Genomic DNA, 26,797 nt, shown 5'->3' on the forward strand with positions numbered 1-26,797 from the left:
AGGATTGCATGGTGCCATTTGATATTAAAAGGCATGTATTGTTTAAGAAACTAAACAAAAGCCAACTGTGTTTGAACAACAGTGTTTGTCAGTGAGCTAGCTAGATATGGAGGATAAAGATAGGTATAGTGTGTTCCAGCCACAGACTAGATTGTGAAAAAGAGAACCAGCACAAAACCCGCAAAACAAAAAACCCTGCAACTTAATCTCAGAGTTCGCTCCTGTAATAGACAGTAATACATTTATAGTTAGAAAACTTCAATTTGATTTGGCGATATCCTAACTATAGAACATCAAATAACTGATATATATACCCAGACACAAAACTTTTTATCAACTGAATAGCCAGTTGTGGATTTTGATCAATAAATGGGAGGGGGGAACAACTTTAAAAACATTAAGCCATGAGTTTATTCAATCTGTATCTTTGTATTCTAGTAAGTAAATTTGCTTTCGTTGTTAAACAGAAGCAACAAAGGGACACCAAAGATCTTTGCATACCTTATTTGGTTGTAAACTTTTTGAAGTCAAAAGTAATTTTTCTAACTTCTTTGCAGTAGCTAAAACTTACATAACAGCCTCTTTAAGCAGGGAAAATTGTTGTAAAGAAATTGCTCTTAGATAACTTTCCACTCAAGGGTTTTAAGCTTTTTGTTTTGTTTTTAAAATCTTTTACGATGAACACTTTGTAAGTCTACTAGTTAGCTCAAAGCAGTTTTCCTTGAGGACCCAAATCTACTCCAGGCTGGGAGACAGAGCGAGACCCCATCACTTAAAAAAAAAAAAAAAAGGATAATAAATATAGAGGGAAATGAATTGTGATACGGGCATAAAAGTGCTGTGTGCCTGGCTCCCTTCTGTTACTGCTTCCTAAAGTTGTTGTGAGGATTAAATGAGTTAATGTAGGTAAAGCATTCAGAACAGTGCCTGGCACATAAGTGCTATGGATGTGTTAACTGTTATTATTGTTAAGAATGATCTAAACACAATGGTCAGGAATGGCAAAGTCAAGAGTTCTGATAGGATACTATGGTTATTTAGACTCAAAAGCAGAGCTGCAAAAATCCAGCTGACCTTCCTTTTGATATTTAGAGAAAATTCTGTTACCTAAGCCTCTGATATTTCGTTATAGCCACTCAACAGATGTTCATTTGGTACCTTCTATGTGTTGGGCATTGTGCCAGGTACTGAGGGAGCTACAGAGACGTGACATAAATATCACCATTAGGTGGTTAAAATTTAATTGGAAAGTTATATAAGAACAAAAATAACTGTAGTAAAAGGCCAGTATGCTAAGTACAATGATAAAGGTGCAGATAACAGAAGTGAGCACTCAGAAGAGGGAGAGCTTACTTTCAGTTAGGAAAATCTCGAGGGCCGGGCACAATGGCTCATGCCTGTAATTCCAGCTCTTTGGGAGGCAGATTGCTTGACCCCAGGAGTTAAGACCAGCCTGCACAACATGGGGAAACCCTGTCTCCACAAAAAATACAAAAATTAGCTAGGTGTGGTGGTGCGTGCCTGTAGCCTCAGCTTCTCGGGTGGGTGAAGTGGGAGGATCAACTGAGCCTGGGAGGTTGAGGCTACAGTGAGCTGCAACCATGCCACTGCACTTCTAGCCTGGGCAACAGAGTGAGGCCTTGCCTCAAAAAAAAAAAACAAAACACAATCCTGGAGGAAATAGTGCTTGACCTAGGTCTGAGTGGATGTGGCATTGATAGATGGACAAACGAAAAACAGACAATGCTTTTTATCAGTATCATTGGAGGACACAACATGAACAGTGGTGAGGGGGAAGGAAATGGGTCTATCTATGCTCAAAAGAAGGTCCAAGCCAACCATCTTTATTATTTGCATATAACCTGTTGTAAAATGATACTGCTGGTGTTCATAACAGTGGTAACCATCTGTTGAGCATAATGCTGTTGCCAAGCATTGTCGTTCAAGGTGTTTCATCCTTGTTATTACATTCCATACAATAACTATATGAGTTAAGTGTTATTTTAGCTATTTTAGAGATGAAGAAAGAGCTACACACAAGATGACTGTGCCACAATTTAAGCATAGAACTGGTTGGTGCAAAAGCCTCTGTTTCTTTCTGATATTCCTGAGTGCTGCTTGGAGATCACAAGTATTTGATTGACAGATATTAAACACATATGCTATCATCTTGAGAATAGAAATGGATACAAATTAGGATATTCTTCATTCTCACTTCTGTATTTTCAACAAACAGATTTTCTGCCTCTAGTGTTTCCTGGAAACACCATATAAAAACATATTTTTGTCTTTGACCAAGAGTGTGCTTCTGAAAAACTTGCTCAGTGAGCATGCAATCAGTACAGCATTGGGTGGTCTGGAGGGAACATTCATTCTGGCTGTAGTGGCTTGAGGACCCATATCTACAGGCTTTGACCCGCTCCCTTTTCAGTGCCAGATAAATAGTCTTATCTATATAAATCAAATTTGAACTCTTAGAATGGAACTCAGGGTCTTCTATGCCCTGACCCCCGCACTTCCTGAGTTTCTTTTTTTTGAGACAGGGTCTTGCTCTGTCACCCAGGCTGGAGTGCAGTAGTGCAGTCTTTGCTCATTGCAGCCTCTGCCTCCTGGGTTCACGCGATTCTCCCACCTCAGCATCCCAATTAGCTGGGACTACAGTTGTGCGCTACCACGCCTGGCTAATTTTTTGTATTTTTTAGTAGAGATGGGGTTTTGCCATGTTGGCCAGGCTGGTCTTGAACCTCCTGGCCTCAAGTGATCCACCTGCCTCAGCCTCCCAAAGTGTTGGGATTATAGGCGTGAGCCACTGTGCCTGGCCCTGAGTTTGTTTTCAAATCTGTAAAATGGCAGTAAGTGTATTTCCATAAAGTATATGGAATACTTGATAAAGTACTCACTGCTTTATAAATACATGATAAAGTATTCACTGCTTTATAAAGACTGTTTTTATAATCATAGTCTTGTGAGACAGTTACATCCTCAGAGGTTTCTTTATAAATACGTAGGGGTCTTTGTTCCTACACTTGAGTGGCTTCAGATGGCTTATATTAGCTTTTGTCTCCTTTTTGGTGACAGACTCAATGGTTTTGTCTTTGTATTGGCATTATGCCTCCCTCTAATAGCCCACTCCTCCCTCAATTTGCTGCTTTTAATCAGCAGTCAACTAGGAAACCACATAATAGAACTTGTTAGCAATGTGTCTAAAATTAAAGTCATTTTGTTCTTTTCTTTTACAGGAGATGATTTTAAAAAATCTGAATTTGTTTAAAACTTATAAATTTTTTTAAATCTTGATAGTCTTTTAAAAATTGTAGGAGTTAATAATGCATGCACTTAATATTTTAAGTAATGCAAAAGTGTATAAAAAAATAAGTATGCTGTTCCTCCCTCCCTTTGTCTCCCCAATACCTCCGTAGAAATAATCACTGTTAGCTGGTGTGACTGTACAAAAAAGGCATACACATAATATTGTACAACTTGCTTTTTTGACTGAACTATGAATTATTGATTTTTTTGTGTTAATTATTGGTTATCTATTGATACATAGCAGAACTCCAGAACTAAGTGGTTTAAAACTGCGCTTATTATCTTATGGTTCCTATGTGTCAGGAGTTTAGAAGTAGCTTAGCTGGGGTCAGATCCGAGGTTGCAGTCATGAAGGCTTAACTGGGGATAGAGAATTTTCTTCCAGTGTGGCTTGCTCACATGGCTGGCTCTTGGCAGACAGCCTCAGTTCTCTATATGAGGTTCCCCATAGGGCTGCCTGAGTGTCTTCACAGCATCATGCCAGGCTTCCCCAAAAGGGAGTGGACTTTGAAGGGAGCTGAGAGGGAGCTATCCTTATTATGACCTAGCCTCAGAAGTCGTATAGCATCATTTCATTCTGCCCTGTTCTCAGAAGAGAGTCTGGTTAGGTCCACCCACAAGAGAAGTGGAATGAGGCTTCACTTTTTGAAGGGGGGCTTATCAAAGAACTTATGGACATATTTTAAAACCACCACAGTATGTATAGCTGTATCTCATTCATTTGCATATTTGCACTGTGTTACATAGTACAGATATACCGTAATTTTTCCTTAGCCATGCCCCCATTTGTGGTTATTTTTACTCTTCTAAACAGTGCTGCAGTGAATATACGTACACACCTTTAGCAGCTTGAGCTAGGATTTAGCTAGATTCTTAGAAGTGGGATTGTTGAGTCAGTAGGTGTTGGGTTCTGAGGGCCTGAGAGGTAGCTCTCCTATAACTAAAAAACCTGAATGTGTACTAACATGTTTTATCTTTCAGGTCTGTTTTGGGTAGATTGTTCAGAAACGTATTGGAGTTAATCATTGCATGATGCCAGACTCATGGAAACATAAAACATCTTAAAACATAGCTCTTAGGATAAAAATTTTAAATACTGTGAGAAATGAATGAAATAGAGCTAAAGATGTCAACATGAGTGAAATTCATAAACATAATATTGAGTGCAAAAAGCAAACACATTTTGCATGATGCTATTTATGTAAAATTTAAATGTATGAAAAGCACGGTATTATGTTGCTTAGAAATAGATTGGTGTGAAGTAAAAATAAAGAGAAATGTGTGAGAATGATAAACCCAGAATTCAGGATAGTGGTTATTCTGAAAGGGGGATGCAGTTGAGGAGGGGCACACTTTTTGGGGATTTCCTAATTGGCCGAATGATGAGAACACAGACGTTTGTGTTATTCTCTTCACTTTTTTTTTTCTTCTATTTGGAGATGGAGTGTTGCTCTGTCACCCAGGCTGGAGTGCAGTGATCACGATCTCGGCTCACTGCAACTTCCCCCTGCCGGGTTCGAGTGATTCTCCTGCCTCAGCCTCCCGAGTAACTGGGATTACAGGCGTGCGCCACCACACCTGGCTAATTTTGTATTTTTTAGTAGAGACAAGGTTTCGTCATGTTGGCCAGGCTGATCTCAAACTCCTGACCTCAAGTGATCCACTTGCCTTGGCCTCCCACAGTGTTGGGATTACAGGCGTGAGCCACCACACTCGGCCATTCTTTCCACCTTTACCATCAACATTAGTGATGAAGTGTGTACATTGTATTGATTGATGATGATTCTAGTGCAGTGAAGATAGTGGTAAAATTAATGCCTAATCAATATGTACAGTTAATATCAAATATGCCAGACTCTAGAATTCAGGTAGATTTTTGTTAAGAAACACTAAACTAATGACAAGAGCACCAGGCTCAGAGCAGCTCAAAGACCTAAGTTAAAGTGTCTTCACTGCCACCTCCAACAGCACTTCAGGGCATTTATTTAACCTTCTGGGTCAGTTTTCTCATCTGCAAATTGGGAGGAGCAAACCCATCACCCATTGCTGTTCTACAGATCATGTGAAATTTTTTAAATATTAAAAATATGAAAAGCACCTAGCATGGTGACTGCACACAGCAAATATTCAATATTTGCTTCCTGCTTCCCCAGATTACTGCCATCTTCAGTTTGGTACCATTACTAACATTAAACAATATGTGTTTTTAGTAACTGGCAAAGTTTGCATTTTTCCTTTGTCTTGCAAGAAAACATGTTCAGTATTCAATATTAAGTTTTCTAGTGCCTTTACACAATGAATTAAAATTATTTACTAGTATACTAAACTGTACAGTTGTCATCTGTAGGGATTTCTTTTGTGCTGACATTTGAGCAGACAGTTTTTTTTTTGCTGACTGAATATCTCTTTGTTGTGGTGCTTTGAGCTTGTTAATGACCAAATTCTTATGTGGCAGCTGCACATTACACATGCTTATTCCCCGTGTTTAGACCATAAATCTTCTGTAACTGAGTGACAGCACCACCTGCACAGCCTTTCAGGGTTGCAAATATAGCTCTAATAATGTTATTTCAAAATATTTCAGATGTGTTTTTTCACACATTTTAGTCCTGCTGTGCCAATAAAATGATATTTTAAAGTATGAGAAGTTGTTGTTATTATTTCATGTGGATTTTATAGTGGAGACAGACTGATAGTATGTCTTGTACGCAGGTTTATAGAACATGGGATATCAAGAGTATTTGGTACATACCCAGTGGAGGTTTATAAAATACTTGGAGTAATTCTGAGCTTGTTTATGTTGTTATTTTTCTGCCTAAAATCTATTTGTTCCCTAGTTTTTTTGTTGTTGTTTTCTTTTGAGATGGAGTCTCGCTGTGTCACCCAGGCCGGAGTACAGTGGTGCCATCTTGACTCACTGCAACCTCTGCCTCCTGGGTTCAAGCGATTCTTGTGCCTCAACCTCCAGAGTAGCTGGGATTACAGGCACGCAGCACCCCACCTGGGTAATTTTTGTATTTTTGCAGAGACAGGGTTTCACCATGTTGGCCAGGGTGGTTTTGAACTCCTGACGTCAAGTGACCCACCCGCCTTGGCCTCCCAAAGTGAGCCACCAGGCCCGGCCCCCTAGTTTTATCATTCTTAGCCCCCAGTGTGTTAAAGGTTAACAGTGGAACATTGACACATTCACTCATCTGTCCTAACCAAAGCTTCTTGACTTTGTGATACTGCTCCTTGTGACTGGCAGCCTAATAGTGATGAAGTGCAGGGACTCCTTAGCCAACCTGAGGAAGTCTAAATCTTGGCTCCTCCCCTTACTAGTTTGACCCTAGGCAAGTAACTCAACCTCTTTGTGCCTTAGTTTCATCTGTAAATGGAGATGACAATAACATCTGCCTCCTAGGGTTATGAAAATTACAAATGTTTATAAAATATTTAGAACAGCATTTGGTGCAGAATGAGCACTGTTGAAGTATTCATTGAATACTGCTGGGACAGACAGATACCTATAGAGCACACAGGGCTCAGCTTTTGTGAGCTCATTCCAGGTCAGATCTATGCCTAGACAGTAAAAGACATTTGCTGTTCTCTTAGTCACATTAGTAATACAAACTGATAAGAATAGTGAGGAATATAAAACATTAACAATGATGCTTTCCCTTTGGCCAAACCTAACCAGAAGCCTTGGGGGGCAAGGGAGCCTGTCAGTGCAGTCTATAAGTGTCACCTCTCAGGGCAGAGAGCAGGCTGGATGAGGGTGGGGAGGGGATCTGGAGATGCAAATAGTTTCTAAGACAGAGTGTCTTAATTCCTATATAATTCATATGTTTGTGCATATTTTTATATAAAAACCATTCTTCCCCATTGCCTTCCAATATACTTTCTAAGTTTCTACAGAAAGAAATTTGGCCTCAGCATGTAACTGGAAGGGAATATAAAAATTCTGAGTTGCTTACAGTGTATATCCTGTATTAATATTTCAAGGCTTAAAACAAGGGAGAAACAGTTCATTTTCTGCCTAATCCATAAAAGCCATTCCAAGCATGGGAGAAATGTTGAAGAGCTGATGGATAGAATTGATAATGCTGCCTTGCAGCTAGAAATGCAGGCAGAACTACCCACCCCATCTTAATACTTCTAATCCACACTAATAACTTGTGTTCATAAATAGAAAAATTGAATTCTCCTTTTAGGTTAAATAAATCTGTTCCTTATTCAGCCATCTCATTATTCTTCTAATATAGACCTATTGAGCTCACTTTACTATTTATGTCTTCAAGGGTATAATGCTAGTGTGGAATATACTGAATTATAAAAGTAGTTTAAAAAATGCTTTTAAAAAGCCATTGTCTAACAGACTGGACACACAGTTGCCCTGGGGAGTTTAGGTAGCTGAGAGCTGATGAAGGAGGAGACTTTCTGGTTCTCTTGGTGATTTCTTGCTAGAGTACCATTTAAAACTCCTTCTGGAGGTTTGTGAAAGAGCCTTTCTTGCCTCACACCATTGGATTAATTTCATGTCCAGGTAGGTATACGAGGTACATGATTAACTCTGGTTTGACAATTGATGTTGGTAGCTAAAAGTACTTATTCAGGATATGAGGAAACATGAACAAGGATTGAAATTAAATATGGATGAATGAATGAATGAACTTTTTTAGTACAACATGTACCTTAATTTTTAGAATAGTAAACGTGAAAAGCCATAAACTTGAATGCATGCACTTTTTGTTTTTCTTTCCAACTTTTAAGCTCGAGGGTACATGTGCAGATTTGTTACATGGGTAAATCATGTGTGACAGGTTTGGTGTCCAGATTATTTCATCACGCAGGTAATGAGTGTAGTACTCAATAGGTAGTTTTTCAATCCTCACCCTCCTCCCTACTCCTACCCTCAGGCAGGTCTTGGTGTGTTATTCTTCCCTTCTTAGTGTCCATTGTGTACTCCTTGTTTTGCTCGCACTTATAATTGAGAACATGCAGTATTTGATTTTCTGTTTCTGTGTTAATTTGCTTAGGATAATGCCTTCCAACTGCATCCGTGTTGCTGCAAAGGATGTGATTTCATTCCTTTTTATGGCTGTGTAGTATTCCATGGTGTATATTATTAATACCACATTTTCTTTATTCAGTCCGCCACTGTTGGGTATCTAGGTTGATTCCATGTCTTTGCTATTGTGAACAGTGCTGTAGTTAACGTATGTGTGCATGTGTTTTTATAATATAATGATTTATATTTTGGGTATATACCCAGTAATGGGACTGCTAGGTCAAATGGTAGTTCTATTGTAAGTTCTTTGTGAAATCTTCAAACTGCTTTCCACAGTGGCTGAACTAATTGACATTCCCACCAGCGGTGTATAAGCATTCCTTTTTCTCCATGGCCTTGCCAGTATCTGTTATTTTTTTATTTTTTACCATTCTGACTGGTGTGAGATGTTGTCTCACTGTGGTTTGATTTGCATTTCTCTAATAATTAGTTATGTTGAGCATTTTTTTTATGTACTTGTTGGCTGCATGTGTATGTCTTCTTTTGGGAAGTGTCTGTTCATATTCATATCCTTTCAATAAGGGTTGTTTTTGCCTGTTCATTTAAGTTTCTTATAGATTCTAGATATTAGACCTTTGTCAGATGCATAATTTGCAAATATTTTCTCCCATTCTATAGGTTTTCTGTTTACTTTGTTGATAGTGTCTTTTGCAGTACAGAAGCTCTTTAATTAGGTCGCACTTCTCAACTTTTGTTTTTGTTGCAGTTGCCTTTGGTGTCTCTGTCATGAAAGCTTTGACAGGGCTAATGGCCAGAATGGTGTGTCCTAGGTTTTTTTCTAGGGTTTTATTTTTTTTTTCTGCCTCCCTCCCTTCCTCTCTTCTAGGGTTTTTATAGTTTTAGGTTTTACATTTTAAGTCTTTAATCCATCTTGAGTTGATTTTCATATATGGTGAAAGGAAGGGGTCCAGTTTCAATCTTCTGCTTATGGCTAGCCAGTTATCCCAGTACCATTTATTGAATAGGGAGTCCCTTCACCATTGCACATTTTTGTTAACTTTATCAAAGATCAGATGGCTGTAGTTGTGAGGCTTTATTTCTGGGTTATCTAACCTGTTCCATTGTTCAGTTTATCAGTTTCTGTACCAATACCATGCTGTTTTGGTTACTGTAGTCTTGTAGTATAGTTTAAAGTCAGGTAGCATGATGACTCTAGCTTTGTTCTTTTTGCTTAGGATTGCTTTGGCTAGTTGGGCTCTTTTGGTTCCATATGAATTTTAGAAGAGCTTTTTTCCACTTACGGTGGTTTGATATCAATAGCACTGAATCTGTAAATTGCTTTGGGCAGTATGGCCATCTTAATAATATTGATTCATTCTCTCCATGAGCAAGGAATGGTTTTCTATTTGTGTTATATCTGATTTCTTTGAGCAGTGTTTCATAATTCTCATTGTAGAGATCTTTCACCTCCCTGGTTAGCTGTATTCCTAGGTATTTGTATGTTTGTGGTGGGGGAAGGGAGTGCTGCTGTGAATGGGATTGCATTCTTGATTTGGCTCTCAGCTTGGGCATTATTGATGTATAGAAATGTTACTGATTTGGTACATTGATTTTGGTACATTGATTTTGCATCCTGAAACTTTGCTGAAGTTGTTAATCAGATCTAGGAGCCCTTGGGCAGAGACTGAGGTTTTCTAGTTAGAGAATCGTATCATCTGCAGAGAGAGAGTTTGACTTTCTCTTGGTTACGTGTTATGACTTTCTCTTGGTTTCCTGTTACTTCTTTCTCTTGTCTGACTGCCTAGGACTTCCAGTACTGTCTTGAATAGGAGTGGTGAGAGTGGGCATTTTTGTCTTGTTCTGATTCTCAAAGGGAGTGCTTCCAGTTTTTGGCCACTCAGTATGATGTTAGCTGTAGGTTTGTCATAGATGGATCTTATTTTGAGGTATGTTTCTTTAATACCTAGATTGTTGAGGGTTTTTAACATAAAGGGATTTAGAATTTTATTAAAAGCCTTTTCTTTGTTTACTGAGATGATCGTGGTTTTTTTAGTTCAGATTATGTGATAAATCACGTTTATCAATTTGCCTATGTTGAACCAACCTTGCATCCCAAGAATAAAGCCTACTTGATCATGGTGGATTAGCTTTTTGATGTGCTGCTGGATAAGTTTGCTAGTATTTTCTTGAGGATTTTTGTATCTATGTTTATCAGGGATATTGGCCTGAAGTTTTCTTTTTTTGTTGTGTCTCTGCTAGGTTTTGGAATCAGAATGATGCTAGCCTTATAGAATGAGCTATGGTAGAATCTCTTCTTAATTTTTTGGAATAATTTTATATTTTATTAATGTATGTCTGGTAGAACTTGACTGTGAATCGGTCTGGTCCAAGGCTTTTCCTGATTGGTAGATTTTTTTATTACTGATTTGATGTCAGAACTCATTATTGATCTGTTCAGGGTTTCAGTTTCTTCTTGGTTCAGTCTTGGGAGGTTGTATGTTTCTGGGAATTTATCCATTTCTTCTTCCAGGCTTTCCAGTTTGTATACATAGTGGTGTTCATAATAGTCTCTGAGGGTTTTTTGTATTTCTGTAGGGTTGGTGGTAATGTTTCCTTTATCATTTCTGATTGTGTTTATTTGGCTCTTCTCTCTTTTTTATTAGTCTAGCTAGAGTCTGTCAATCTTATTTATTCTTTCAAATAAACAACTTTTGGGCTGGGCATGGTGCCTCACACCTTGTAATCCCAACACTTTGAGAAGCCAAGGTGAGTGGATCACCTGAGGTCAGAAGTTTGACACCAGCCTGGCCAACATGGTAAAATTCTGTCTCTACTAAAAATACAAAAATTAGCTGGGTGTGGTGGCACATACCTGTAGTCCCAGGTACTTGGGAGGCCGAGGCAGGAGAATCACTGGAACCCAGAAGGTGGAAATTGCAGTGAGCTGAGATTGCACCATTGCACTCCAGCCTGGGCAACAGAGCAAGACTCCATCTCAAAAATAATAATAATAATAATAATAATAATAATAATAATAATACAACCAACTTTTGGTTTCATTGATCTTTTGTATGTTTTTTCACATCTCAATTTCATTGACTTCAGCTCTGATTTTGGTTATTTCTTTTCTTCTGCTAGCACTGGGGTTGGTTTGCTTTTGTTTTTCTAGTTTCCCTAGGTGTAAAGTTAGGTTGTTAATTTGAGGTCTTTCTGACATTTTCATGTGGGCATTTAGAGCTGTAAACTTTCCTCTTAACACTGCTGTAGCCATGTCTCACAGATTCTGATATGTTGTAGCTTTGTTTTCATTAGTTTCAAAGAAATTTTTTATTTCTGCCTTAATTTCATTATTTACCCCAAAGTTAGTAATGAGCAGATTGTTTAATTTCCCTTTAATTGTATGGGTTTTAAGAGATCTTCCTGGTATTGATCTACATTTTTATGCTGTGGTCTGAGAGTGTGGTTGGTATGATTTTGAGAATCATAATTTGTTGAGAATTGCTTTATGGCTGAGCATTTGGTATGTGCCATGTGCAATTTTAGAGTATGTGCTTTGTGCAGATGAGGAGAATGTATATTCTGTTGTTGGGTGGAGTGCTCTGTAGATATCTGTTACATCCGTTTGGTCAAGTGTTGAGTTCAGGTCCCAAATATCTTTGTTAGTTTTCTGCTTCAGTGATCTGTCTAATACTGTCAGTGGGGTTTGGAAGTCTGCCACTATTGTGTGGTTATCTTAAGAGTCTATAGGTCTCTAAGAACTTGTTTTATGAATCTGGGTTCTCCAGTGTTGAGTGTGTATTTATATAGGATAGTTAAGTTGTCTCGTTGAGGTAACCGTGTATCATTATGTAGTGCCCTTCTTGGTCCTTTTTGATTGTTGTTGGTTTAAAGTTTGTCTGAAATAAGAATAGCAACCTCTGTTTTTGATTTCCATTTGCTTGATTTTTCTTTATCCCTTTATTTTGAGCCCATGGGTGTCATTGCAGGTGAGACTGGTCTCTTGAAGCCAGCATACGATTGGGTTTTGCTTCTTTATCTGATTTGCCATTCTGTACCTTTTAAGTGGAGCGCTTAGTTTGTTTACATTCAAGGTTAACATTGATATGTGTGGATTTGATCCTATTACTGTGTTGTTAGCTGGTTTCTATGTAAACTTGGTTATGTAGTTGCTTTGTAGTGTCATTGGTCTGTGTACTTAAGTGTGTTTTTGTGGTGGCTGGTAATAGCCCTTTATTTCCATGTTTATCCCTCTCTTAAGGACCTCTTATAAGGCAAGTCTGGTGGTAATGGATTCCCTTAGTGCTTGCTTGTCTGAAACGAATTTTATTTTTCCTTTGCTTATGAAGCTTAGCTTAGCTAGATATTACATTCTTGGCTGAAATTTCTCTTCTTTAAGGATGCCGAATATAGGCCCCCAATCTCTTCTGGCTTATAGGGTTTCTGCAGAAAGGTCTGCTGTTAGCCTGATGGGGTTCCCTCTGTAAGTTACCTGCCCCTTCTCTCTGTCTTTAGTATTTTTCCTTTTGTGTTGACCTTGGAGAATCTGATGACTATATGTCTTGGGGATGGTTGTCTTGTATGGTATCTTGCAGGAGTTTTCTGAGTTTCCTGAATTTGAAAGTTGACCTCTTTAGTGAGTTTGGGGAAATTTTCATGGACAGTATCCTCAAATATGTTTTCCAGGTTGCTTGTTTTCTCTCCCTCTCTTTGAGGGATGCCAGTGAGTTGTAGGTTTTTGTCTCTTTACATAATCCCATATTTCTAGGAAGTCATCTTCAGTTCTTTTCATTCTTTTTTGTTTCTTTGTCTGACTGAGTCGATTTGAAAGAACTCGTCTTTGAGCTCTGAGTGTCTTTCCTCAGATTGGTCTCTTCTGTTGTTAATTTATGTTATGAAATCCTTGTCGTGAATTTTTCAACTCTATCAGATCAGTTTGATTCTTTCTTAAAATTGCTATTTTGTGTTTCAGCCCTTGTGTCATTTTACTGGATTCCTTAGGTTCCATGGATTGGGCTTCAACTTTGTCCTGAATCTTGATCTTTGTTGCCCTCCAGATTCTTAATTCCGTGTCTGATGTTTTAGCCATTTCAGTCTCATTAAGAACCATTGCTGGAGAGGCAGTATGGTTGTTTGGAGGTAAGAAGACACTGCAGCTTTTTGAGTTGCCAGAGTTCTTGTGCTGGTTCTTTCTCAGCTGTGTGGGCTTTGAAGTTGCTGTCCTTTGAGGCTTTTGCTTTTATATTCTTTGATGCCCTTGATTTGACTGTGGCATAAGTTGGGTTCATTTGACTGGCTTTATTTCAGAATGCTTTCAGGGGGCCAAGGTTTAGCTCAGCACTCTGGGGCTGTGTGCTCTAACCCTGGAGGTCTGGGACCAGGCCTACAGCTTTGTTTTCTGGCCCTTCGAAGTTAAGTACCTGCCATGCTGGAGGGACTTAGGTGTTCCTGGTCCACTGGCAATAACATTCCAATGTGGGGGTGCCAGCAAAAGCGCTTTGTCAGGACGGTGACAGCAGGGTCCACGTGCATGTGCCAGTGGTGATGGGGTGGTGGGGTCTGTGCACATGTACACCAGTGGTGCATGCACTTTTAATTAAACTTATCTAGCTAGAGGAACCATCTTGAGATGGTTTCCAACAAAGTTTTGACAGAGCAAGTTTTTCCAAGTTCTTTCTCTTGGTGTGGACTAACACGTACCAACAATGATAGACTGGATTAAGAAAATGTGGCACATATACACCATGGAATACTATGCAGCCATAAAAAATGATGAGTTCATGTCCTTTGTAGGGACATGGATGAAACTGGAAAACATCATTCTCAGTAAACTATCGCAAAGACAAAAAACCAAACACCGCATGTTCTCACTCATAGGTGGGAATTGAACAATGAGAACTCATGGACACAGGAAGGGGAACATCACACTCTGGGGACTGTTGTGGGGTGGGGGGAGGGGGGAGGGACAGCATTAGGAGATATACCTAATGCTAAATGACGAGTTAATGGGTGCAGCAAACCAACATGGCACATGGATACATATGTAACAAACCTGCACATTGTGCACATGTACCCTAAAACCTAAAGTATAATAAAAAAAAAATTTAAAAAAAAAAAACTTCTGAAGTGTAAGTCTCACATTTAAGAGGAATACAGCCTTCAAAAGTTCTTAAATTTTTCCGAAATGGAAACATTTGTATGAGTTGCTGGAAGATGGTGTGTATTTTTTAAGCTTACTCTCACATCGAAAGTTCATTTTACCTTTCTTTCCAATATATGCATTTTTGCTATAAATTTCTCTCTCTAAGCATAACTTGAGTTGCATCCCGCAAGTTTTTAGGTCATAGGTTCCTTATCAAAATATTTTTAAATTAATTTTTTTTACTTTATCAATAATTGGGAAATATGTTACTTATTTTCTCATCCTTTGGGAATTAGCGTGTGAAGAATTCTGTAGTTTTTAGGTACATTGAAGGTATGTGAAGAAGTCAGATTTGTTAACATTGTTGAGAACCTGTAATTTCCTTATGAATTTCTTGGGGTCTGTTCTTTTGCTTAGAGATGTTGACAAAAGTCCAACTCTATAAAAAGTATCTACTTTTCTCCATCGGGTCTATCGTATTTTGTTTTATATATTTCCCATTTTGTATATGAAATATATTTTCCTGTTAGATTAATCCATTTATGAGATGTCTTTCCTTTTTAAAAAATTTCTAGTGATACTTTTCACCTTAAAGATTTGCATATGATATTAATAGACTTGTTCTTTTTTTTCTGGCCAGTAGTTGTATTGTAAAATTTCTTTCCTTTACTCTTTCAATACTTTTTAGCATTTCTATATCTTATATTTAAGTTGTATTACTTATAAACAGTTAAATCCAGTCTCATAATCTCTTTTAAATGGCCCATTGATTCTATTTGCTTTTTTTTTTGTTTTGTTTTTTTGTTTTTTTTGTTTTTTTTTTTTTTTGCAATAAAGAGTTTAATTCACACAGAGCTGGCTAAACAGGAGACCAGAGTTTTATTATTACTTAAAGCAGTCTCCTGAAAATTCAGAGACTGGGATTTTTAAAGGATAATTTGGGGAGTAGGAGACCAGAGAGTGGGGAGAATTGATGGCTCTGGTGTGACATGAAATCATAGGGAGTTGAAACTGCCCTCTTGCACTGAGTCAGTTCTTGGGTGGGGGCTACAGGACTAGATGAGCCAGTTGATCCATCTGAGTGGTGCCAGCTGATCCATGAGTGCGGGGTCTGAAAAACATCTTAAGCACCAATCTTGGGTTTTACAATAGTGATGTTATCCTTAGGAACAATTGGGGAGGTTTAGAATCTTGTGGCCTCTAGCTGCATGACTCCTAAACCGTAATTTCTAATCTTGTGGCTAATTTGTTAGCCCTAAAAAGGCAGTCTAGTCCCCCGGCCAGAAAGGGGTTTGTTTTCAGAATGAGCTGTTATCATCTTTGTTTCCAAGCTATACTATAAACTAAGTTCCTCCCAGAGTTAGTTCTGCCTATGCCCAGGAATGAACAAGGACAGCTTGGAGTTTAGAAGCAAGATGGAGTTGGTTAGGTCAGATCTGTTTCACTGTCATAATTTTCTCAGATGTAATTTTTGCAAAGGTGGTTTCATCACTAGGACTCTCTGTCTTCACTAAAAGTCTGTGTTGTCCATGTCAAGCATTATTCATTCAAAAATAAAGAGAGGAAGAAAAAAAAAGACTTCCCTTTTTCCTTAGAATCAGAAAATTAGTCTTGAATGAGATCCATGGAATCTCTCAGTTGGAAATGAGGTCAAACTGACTTCCTTAAGGTCCTGTCTTAGTAACTCAAAATACTCAACTTAAAATAGAACTGAAACATAAACTTAGATTTTACTTCACTGCTCAGGGGAGGAACATAAATATTAACTAAACCCCCAAGGTAAGAAAGGTAGCAAGATAAATCACCCAAAGATCACAGAATGCCCAATCCATATACAGAATTGTGCTATTGTCACTGTCAAGAAATTTATCACCTTGTCATACAAGACCAACGCTGTTGAAATAGCTATTAAAACACTGTAGGAAGTACTAAATTTTCAAATAAATTTTAAATTTCAAGTGAACTCTTTGAAGGCAGAACCCAGTTTTATCTTTTATATAACAGTCACTCAATAAATGTTGGTTAATGGAATAAAAATAACATTTGCAGCTGGTCACTCGTTGTGAGGAAATTGTTTTCCACATTTTTCTCTAGAATTTTAAATTAACTATTTACTATTAAACTGAGTCTACATGATAGATAGAAAAGCTTGACTCTGGAGTTTAAGGTTGAGTTCTACTTTTACTAGCTGTGTGATCTTGGAACAGTTTATTAGTCTTCTAAATTACTGTTCCTTACTGTGGATAAGAGAATTCATGTGGATTACAATCAGAATTAAACCAGATAATGTCTACGAAAAGTTTTCTATGAACTATTTAAAAAAGTAAGGAATTACCACTTGAATGTATTCTGGTTTAAACTGAATTGTGTTGGAATTGGCCTTGAGTGATGATTACAAAAAACATTACAAAACATTACAAAAAAAAAAAATCCAATTACTTAAAAGGATTTTTTTGAGATGGAATCTCGCTCTGTTGCCCAGGCTGGAGTGCAGTGGCGCAATCTCGGCTCACTGCAGCCTCCGCCACTGGGTTCAAGCTGTTCTCCCGCCTCAGCCTCCAAGTAGCTGGAATTACACTTTTTTTTTTTTTTTTTGAAACGGAGTTTTGCACTGTTGCCCAGGCTGGAGTGCAATGGCGCAGTCTCGGCTCACTGCAACCTCCGCCTCCTGGGTTCAAGTGATTCTCCTGCCTCAGCTTCCTGAGTAGCTGGGATTACAGGCATGTGCCACCATGCCCAGCTAATTTTGTATTTTTAGTAGAGACAGGGTTTCACCATGTTGGTCAGGCTGGTCTGGAACTCCTGACCTCAAATGATTCGCCCGCCTTGGCCTCCCAAAGTGCTGGGATTACAGGCATGAGCCACCGTGCCCGGCCTCTATTTTCTTTTACTATACCTTTAATATGATGTATAGACTGGTTCTTGAACATGAGTAGAATTTCACAGAGCTGAGAATGGGTGGGAAGCAGCCCAGGCACCTGAAGTAATATAACAGAGCAAGAGAAATAAAAATGAACTGCATGCTAGGGGATAGGTGGGTAGATAGATCTTCCTCCTGGGGCCGAAGGGTGGGCAGCAGAGGACGACTGGGGCCTTGTCTGTAATGGTGAAGAGTTCAGACATAACCTTGGGTGCCCCCAACTGTATATGCTCCAGACTGTGCTAGGCACTTGCACAGGTTGGAGCATATACTAGAAATTATCACGTTTTCCCAGAACTGTGTCTGACACTTTGATAGAATGAAATGAAAATATAAGACTAGTTCTTACAATTAATTCAATTGAAAAGATAAACAAGACCTGGGAAAATACCGTTTCTCTATAATCATACGGCACTTCCGACACCAGATGTGTGCTTTTTTTTCCCACCTCAGCCAGTTCTCAGACATCAGCTGAGTGTCCTACAATCCAATTCAGTTCTGACTCTATCTACTACCTATCTGGATTTAGTGTCAGATCCCACCAGTTAAGGTCTCAGCCCACAAGACTGCCCTGAGTTCAGATGCTAATTGCAAGTTCAGCTCTTGTACTCCTAATTAACTATAAATCAGGCTTTCCCATAACCCCCTCCTTGGGTTAGATAATTTGCTGGAATGGCTCCCAGAACTCAAGGAAACACTTTATTTACTTTATTGGTTTATTATAGAGGATATAACTCAGGAGTAGCCAAATGGAAGAGATGGTTAGAGTAAGGGCTGGGCGTGGAGGAATGGTGCGCAGAGCTTCGATACACTCTCTAGCAACATCGCCGTCTCAGCACCTCCATGTGTTCACCAGCTCAAAAGCCCCTCAGATCTCGGTACAGGAGTTTTTATAGAGCTTAATTTCTAGCTTTCCCAAAGGTTGATGGATGGGGCTGAAACTTCCAACCCGCTAATCACCTGGTATTTCTGGTGAGGAGCCCATCCTGAGGCTATCTATGGGCCCTACCCTATGGCACTTGATTAGCCAAAAACTCAGGTTTGAGCAAAAGGGGGGGTCCTCATGAATAACCAAGAGACGCTCCCATCATTCAGGAAATCCCAAGGGATTTTAGGAACTCTGTGCCAGGAACCAGGGACAAAGACCAAATATATTTTGTATTGTAACACACAAGATACATTAATTTTTAAAATAATAATAATAAAAGTTCAGAAAAATGAACAATAGGTGTTCAATAAAAAGGAAGTTGCCTGAGGAGGAGGTGAAAATCAAACTGGCCCCTGGCATACATATTGTAACTGTGTTGTTTCTTTCTCGTCCTTACTAGACCACCCTCCATGCTGATAAGGATCACGTCTCTTTTGTGTGTGCAGAGCCTCCTAGCATAGTTCTTGGTACAGAGAAGGTACTAAACAAGCCTATGGAAAGCCGTGAGGGAGGAGCGAGCTGCGAGTGAGCTGCCAGCCTAACAGGAGCGTGATAGGGAGGAATAGCAGAGTGAATTCTGCTCCCTGGAGAGTGAGGATGCCAGGATGAGAGGCTTGGGGAGTTTTGAGCAGGAACAGGGGGGAAATATCAGTCTAGCCTGATGCCCTTGTGGCTGTGATTCATGCCTTTTTTTTTTTTTTTTCTGGTAACGGGGGTTATTAATTGTAGATTGAGTCTGTGGAAATGGAATGCAATAATGGAATGTGCAAGCATAAGGAAGCCTGGACACTGTCTACAGTGCCCTGTCAACTTTGCCCATCTGGTAGTCTCATCCCCTAGGAAGCCAGGCTGCTTTTCTCACCCTCTCTGCCCAGTTTCTTTGCAGTTCAATTCCAGTTCTGGGAATGAAGAGGATCACCTTTCAGGCTATATTTCATTACACAGACCTGAGCTATATCTCAGTTGTTAGTTCTTACTGTCCTTAAGACAGGTCATTATCGCTTTAACTGGAAGTGCCTCTTTCATTTATTGCCAGAGGAAACAAACATCCTATTTATGTTCATAGATTTTAGTGGAATGAATGATAGTTTAACTAAAATGTGGTAGTAAATTTACTGCAGATATACTGTAACTTATTGGAATCCCTAATTGTTAATTTTCTGTGATCATATACATACTATTGTTTTTCCCTTTTGAAATTTTAGTTTTTGAGTTTAAAAATTTAGGAATTTGTAAAACATTTTCAGAAAATGTACAGTTCTTTATCATGATGAGACTTTAAGCTCAGTTTTCTTTTATTTTTTTTTTTGAATCTAGATTTATCTAGTTTTTTTGTTTGTTTGTTTTTTTGTGATGGAGTCTTGCTCTGTCACCCAGGCTGGAGTGCAGTAGCGTGATTTCGCCTCACTGCAACCTCTGCCTCCCAGGTTCAAGCAATTCTCCTGCCTCAGCCTCCCGGATTACAGGCGCCCACCACCATACCCAGCTAAGTTTTGTATTTTGAGTAGAGACAAGGTTTCACCATGTTGGCCAGGCTGGTCTCGAATTCCTGACTCGGGTGATCTGCCTGCCTGGGTCTCCCGAAGTGCTGGGATTACAGGTATGACCCACCACACCCGGCCTGTCTAGGTTTTTTTAAAGATCTTTTTTTTTTTTTTTAAATCTAGATTTTCAATGGTGTGGATTTTTGATACCCAGGTAATTTGAATTCAGAAGAATGTTTAGAATGAATCTGTTGACTCTGTGCAATGAGGAAAGGCCTCTTTGCTTTCTAAGCAATGAATGTTTCTGGAATTACACTGATATTTAGTTGATGGGGTAAGGTTTGTAAATTCTATAGGAAAGAGATTCTCAAAGTTTTCATGTTTTAAAAAATTCCCAGAACCCCACATAAGAGTAGTTATTCTTAAATTTACTCAAGCTGCAGACCATTCTTAGAATCACAGACCCCTCAAAATAACTATGGCACCAGAAATTTATGGTTTATGTCTTGAATAGCTTAGTATTTTTGACAACTATAATAGGAAATGAAAAGCTGCTACTGTCCCATTTAAAAATAACTATGAGATTTTAAAAAATTGGATGTGTATTTTCAACTCTGGTTTAAGTGTATATTTGATGCCATGATGAAAACAAATTGTCATCCTTAACTTTGAGATATTTAGGTTAAAGGAGAACAATGGCACTTAAATATTTTTGGACTCAAGGTTATAGGAATAAGGTTAAGTTATTTCAACACAGCAGAGATAGTTGGAATGAATCCAGACTTTGAGTGCTTTACTTGAAACTAGAAAAATGGACTGTTTCATAGTGTCCTTGGCCTGGTTGCAATATGGTAGCTGTCTGGTATTAACAGAAAAAGGTCTGGGCCTCACTTTCTTCTTTTTGGGTGTTTGCATTGATAAATCAAAAATATCCCAATAGTGTCTTCTTCCGTAAGATGTTATTCGGATGGTAGTTACGGTAACCATGGGAGCTTGGAGATCTCACAGTGCCTACTCCTCAGCCTCCCATAGGGAATTGTAGAGTGCCACTCTGTAGGGGAGTTACATTTAATGAAACTAATGGTTATAAAGAATTAATTGAGCACTTCTCAGGCACTGTGGGAAGTGCTCAACACAGATTATATCGGTGAATTCTCCCAGACTCTTGTGATAGCCCTGATTTATAGACGAGAAAGGGTAGTGAATCTCAGAGAGATTAAGTAACTTGCCTAAGGTACCCAAGCAAGTAAATTGCTGAGCTGATCCAGAGCTTGAGCTTATACTCACCATGCCTAGGTAACGTTACCAGGCTTGGTAAAAAGAAGAACTCAGCAAATGGAAGCTCTAATTCTAATCACAGAAAAATTAGGAGTAATAGTTTTACCACCACACGGGAATGGAGAACTGATTGGGCTGTTGGAATATATTTTTTACAGCAGTACCAGACATCACTCATAGCCACATGTGCATTCTTTGTCGTCTTTCACTGTGGGCTGAACACTGCAGCTGCTGGGAAGGAAGGTGCATGGATGCTATTATTACAGCCCTTCGCTTCATTTTTCCTGTAATTATGTTAGTTGAAACCAGGAGTTAAATAGAGAAATTCTTATATCTCTGATTGACATCTATAGATAATCTCAACTTTCGTTAAAACAAGTTTTGTGAGTGGTTTGATGAGTATTTACGGACTTCATATCATGGTGACTGGTTTCAAAGATCTGCAAAAGGAACCAGCTCAATACAATCACTAGTGCCAGTTGTACCGTTGCACAGAGACATATTTTTTATAAATGAAAAAACTTTGAAGCTGAGTGTATTAATTTGCTTGGGCTGCAGAAACAAAGTACCAGAAACTGGGTGGCTTAAACAACAGAAATTGATTGTCTCACAGTTCGGGAGGCTGGAGTCAGAGGTGAAGGTGTTTACAGGGTTGCTTCCTTCTGGGGGCTTTGAGAGAATCTGTTACATGCCTCTCCTCTGGCTTCCGGCAGTTTGTGGCCATCCATGGCATTCCCTGGCTTGTAGAAACATCACCATGATCTCTGTCTTCATCTTCACAGGGTGTTCTTTCTGTGTGTTTGTGTGTCTGTCTCCAACTTTTCCCTTTTAATAAGGACACCAACCATAATGGATAACTAAGCCTAACCTAATGACTTAATGACCTTTGTAAAGATTCTCTCTCCAAATAAGGTCACATTCTGAAGTACTGTGAGTTAGGACTTCAATGTATGAATTTGGGCAGGGTGGAGAGGGGAACAATTCAACCCTTAACACTGAGCATGGACAACTGTATGTCACACACACCCTTTCCCTGGTGGCTCTACCCTCCCAACTGCACTAGCTGAGGTGTTAAAGATAGAATGTCCAATTCACTGGATAAGTTCTATTTAGTAGGGTGCAGCTCCTGTCCAGAATAATACCAAAATAATAAAACTCTACAGTGATTCAAAACTGAAACTTGTCCCTTCTGCCAGCCCAGGCCTGCTTCAGGCCTAGAAGCCTTGCAGTGGGAAAGTTAATGTCGTTGGCTTCCTTCCTTTTTCCACCTCTTCTCCTCACTTCTGCTGTTTGTCACCCTTATGGAATCAGGCCTAGAGAGGCTTAAGGGACAAAAGCTGTTTGGTTGATGGCTGGATGTTTTCATTTGGCACAGGTGCCCTCTGGATGGCAGATGTGTGGTTCTCATTGGTAGGTTCCTGGGAGATCCTCCTGCTAAGCCTCCCCCTTCAGCTCTCTTGATGCAGTGGGCCTCTCCTCCAGCTAGCCCTTGCTTTTGGTGCTCCACCCCCTACTGGTCACCTCCCCTTCTCTAAGCTGTACTCTCTTGGGAGGCTGTGTTTTTTTTTTTTTTTTTGAGACGGAGTCTCGCTCTGTTGCCCAGGCTGGAGTGCAGTGGCACGATCTCAGCTCACTGCAAGCTCTGCCTCCCGAGTTCACGCCATTCTCCTGCCTCAGCCTCCCGAGTAGCTGGGACTACAGGCGCCTGCCACCATGCCCGGCTAATTTTCTGTATTTTTAGTAGAGATGGGGTTTCACTTTGTTAGCCAGGATGGTCTCCATCTCGTGACCTCGTAATCCACCCACCTTGGCCTCCCAAAGTGCTGGGATTACAGGTGTGAGCCACTGCACTCGGCCCCAGGAAGCGATCTTTTTTAAGGCAATCTCATGTCAGTTATCTTCCATGGAGTTTGATTTGGTTCATGGGAAACAAGAACCTTTGCTGTTAGTGGAGGTGTGGTCTACTCCCAGTGCAGCCTTTTAAACTTAGCTGATGGGTAGATAGAGGTCAGTCACAGTGTCTCACCTTTGTTAAGGCTTGAATCAAATCCTACTGTCTGTGTCCATCCAAGTCCAGTAGATGCTTGTCCAGCTCTTTGGGTAGTGCCCTAGAAGCCTTCCCAGGCTGGTGTGAGGTGGAGGATGGCATTCTCCTCTTTCCCCTATAGACAGAGGAGGGAGTGGACACCCTGCACACTGACAGCCTCCAGCAACATATGCGCCTCAGATTCTTCAACCTTAGCTTATCGGAGGCTAGAGGAGACTGAGTGGCTAAGATGGGAAGAGTTAGATAAAGCTTCACCCCTTGCAAGTCCCACATGGATGGTCCTTTCTGCATCTCTTTGCAGGTGTTTACTGTGCCACTCCTAGAGGTGCCAGTCAGCATTTCAACAGTTAAGGGAGAGGGAAGAAGACCAGAGTTGGGATGGTATCATTTGCAGAGGAAAACAAGTAACTATTTACTTATTACAGAAGAAGATTGGGTCATCCATTGTGAATTCGGAGAGCATCCTTGCATTTCATTTACACTTAAAAGCATCAGGAAACACAGTTTAATGCAAAATTTCCTTTTGCCTGTTTTGTCAATTCATAGAAATTGACAAAGAAATTGACATAGAAATTGACAAAAATTTTTGTTTCTTTAGCACATTTGGATTGACTTAGCGGAGAACTAACCTATTATAGCTTCCCATTTTTGACCATGTGACTTTGTACAGTATCTCTGAAGAATGTTTTATTATACCAGAGGGCAGGGGGAGGGGTGTGTGTGTGTTGAATCCAAAAGCAGCATTGTGTTCATTGTTTTATTCTGCAGGATCATTCTGTTCTAAAGATAGGATATAAACGTTGGTTCTTTGCTGTATTTAATTTCATTGCAATAGAATCCATTCAGCATTTTAAAATAAAAGGTGATTATTTTAATGTTAAATTCTGTTACTTATATCTCTATAGAACATTCAGACTTGAATAAGAAAACATTAGTTCAAGTTCATTTGAACTGAGTGCATTTGTATTACCTACTTGGATAATTATTATTTATTTGCCTATGTAGTATAAAAGCATTAATTCCTTTGGCCTTATTAAGAAAATAGATCAGGCCAGGTGCGGTGGCTCACCCCTGTAATCCCAGCACTTTGGGAGGTTGAGGCAGGCGGATCAAGAGGTCAGGAGATCGAGACCATCCTGGCTAACACGGTGAAACCCCATCTCTACTAAAAATACAAAAATTAGCCGGGCGTGGTGTTGGGCGCCTGTAGTCCCAGCTACTCGGGAGGCTGAGGTAGGAGAATGGCATGAACCTGGGAGGCGGAGCTTGCAGTAAGCCGAGATCGTGCCACTGCACTCCAGCCTGGGCAACAGAGTGAGACTCTGTCTCAAAAAAGAAAAAAAAAAAAGAAAAAAGAAAATAGGTCATACTCAGTAGAAGAGATAACAGAGACCCAAAGTTGAAGAAAGTAGTAGAAATTTCAGTAGTAAAACCTGATATGCAAGTAAGCAGCACTATTAAAACCAACTTGTTTTGACAGTTAAGTCAAAAATATAGTTGGGGCCAGGCGCGGTGGCTTAGCTGGTAATCCCAGCACTTTGGGAGGCCAAGGCAGGCAGATCACCTGAGGTCAGGAGTTCAAGACCAGCCAGGCCAACATGGCAAAACCCCGTCTCTACTAAAAATAAAAAATTAGGTGGGCTTGGTGGTGCATGCCTGTAATCCCAGCTACTTAAGGAGGCTGAGGCAGGAGAATTGCTTGAACCTGGGAGGCAGAGGTTACAGTGAGCAGAGATCGCAGGCACTGCCCTCCAGCCTGGGCGACAGAACAAGACTGTTTCAAAAATAGTAATAACAATAATAAATACATACAGGGGCCAGGCACTGTGGCTCACGCCTGTAGTACTAGCACTTTGAGAGGCTGAGGTGGGCAGATCACCTGACGTCAGGAGTTTGAAACCAGCCTGGCCAACATGGTGAAGCGCAGTCTCTACTAAAAATACAAAAATTAGCCAGGCGTGGTGGCATGTGCCTGTAATCCCAGCTACTCAGTAGGCTGAGGCACGAGAATCGCATGAACCCAGGAGGTAGAGGTTGCCCTGAGCCGAGATCGTGCCACTGCAGTCCAGCCTGGGTGACAGAGTAAGACTTTGTCTCTAAGTAAATAAATAAATAAATAAATATCAATCTGTCTGTCTTTCAAGAATAAGGCCAAAATAGTTGTGGAAGATAGGATAATATATGAAGTATCACTTTTGGTACTTGACAGCAGTGGCGGAGCAAGGAACCTAAGGCATTGGTACTGCTCTCACTGGGGGAAAGAAAGCAGGCCCAGTGGTTAATTCTGTGTACCTTAAGTATGTGGATATAAATAACGAAATGGGAGTATATAGGTGTCTTAGTACTTTTGTGTTGCTATAAAGGAATACCTGAGACTAGGTAATTGATAAAGAAAATGTTTATTTAGCTCAAGGTTCTGCAGGCTGGGAAAGTTCTGCAAGCCCTGGTTTCCAGGGAGGGCTTTTATAAAGCTGTGCCACAACACAGCAGAGAAGGTCAAAGGGGAAGTGGATAACTGCAAAGATAGAAAACCCGAGGAGCATCCTGGCTTTATAACAACCCCCTTTCATGGGAACTCATTTCCACAGGAACTGATCCAGTTTCGCCAGAATGAGAACTCACTACCACGTGAAGGGCATCAAGCCATTTATGAGGGATCTTCCCCCATGATCCAGACAACTCCCACTAGGTCCCACCTCCCAAGACCGCCACATTGGAGATCAAATTTCAGTATGAGTTTTGATAGGGAGAAGCAAACCAAATCCAAATCAGCAGTAGGCAACATAGGAAACCAAAAAACCTGAAAATAAACTATGAGACAGGAAATGAATACAGAAATACATTACATCATATTAAATGGACAAAGACATATTAAAAGCTTTCATTCCCTAGACATTGTATCCTAATAGGTACCTATAGTTGTAAATGTTAAATTGTGGTGTTAAAAAGAAGATGCAGTATGAAATAAAATTAACACAGAAAGGTTTGCTTCTGGTTATAGACCATATTTTATGCAAAAAGGACACCTTTACTGGATGAAAACAAAAGTAATCAAAGTTTATTTTAAGGAGTATTGGCCGGGCACGGTGGCTCATGCCTGTGATCCCAGCACTTAGGGAAGCTGAGGCGAGCAGATCACTTGAGGTCAGGAGTTCAAGACCAGCCTGGCCGACATGGTAAAACCTTGTCTCTACTAAAAATACAAAAATTAGCCCGCATGGTGGCAGGTGCCCGTAATCCCAGCTACTCAGGAGGCCAAGGCAGGAGAATCACTTGGCCCCGGGAGGCGGAGTTGCACTGAGCCGAGATTTTGACACTGCACTTCAGCCTGGGTGACAGAGTGAAACTCCATCTCAGCAACAACAAAAAAAAGTTGAGCATTAACAAGATCTGTACCTATTTGTTTTTGTTTACATCATACCCCCCAAAAAAGAAAAACTCAGTTGCAGGTATGAGCAAAGGTATTGTTTGAGTTGTGTATTTTAAATCACTAATTTTTCTTTTCATACAAAATTGGCTTGTGGATTTTTAAAACTTTCACAGATAGTTATAGAACTGTCCTTCTAACTATGGGAAATTATTATTACCAGTATGACAGCTAGCCACATTCTGCGATGGTATTTCACTTCCTAATGCATAGTGGGAAGTTGGCTTTACTTTTACAAAGAATAACTCACTTGCACTTCCCATTCTACCAGGAGG

General features: G+C 39.9%; 1 protein-coding gene across 1 annotated transcript in view; it reads left to right on the forward strand.

Annotated features, from left to right (window-relative positions):
* The window catches only part of TMEM123 (transmembrane protein 123), a 57,668-nt gene that overhangs the window by 25,961 nt on the left and 4,910 nt on the right, over positions 1–26,797 (forward strand). The window lies entirely within an intron of this gene.

Source organism: Nomascus leucogenys, chromosome 15, assembly GCF_006542625.1.
Source record: "Nomascus leucogenys isolate Asia chromosome 15, Asia_NLE_v1, whole genome shotgun sequence".
NCBI classification, from domain to species: domain Eukaryota; kingdom Metazoa; phylum Chordata; class Mammalia; order Primates; family Hylobatidae; genus Nomascus; species Nomascus leucogenys.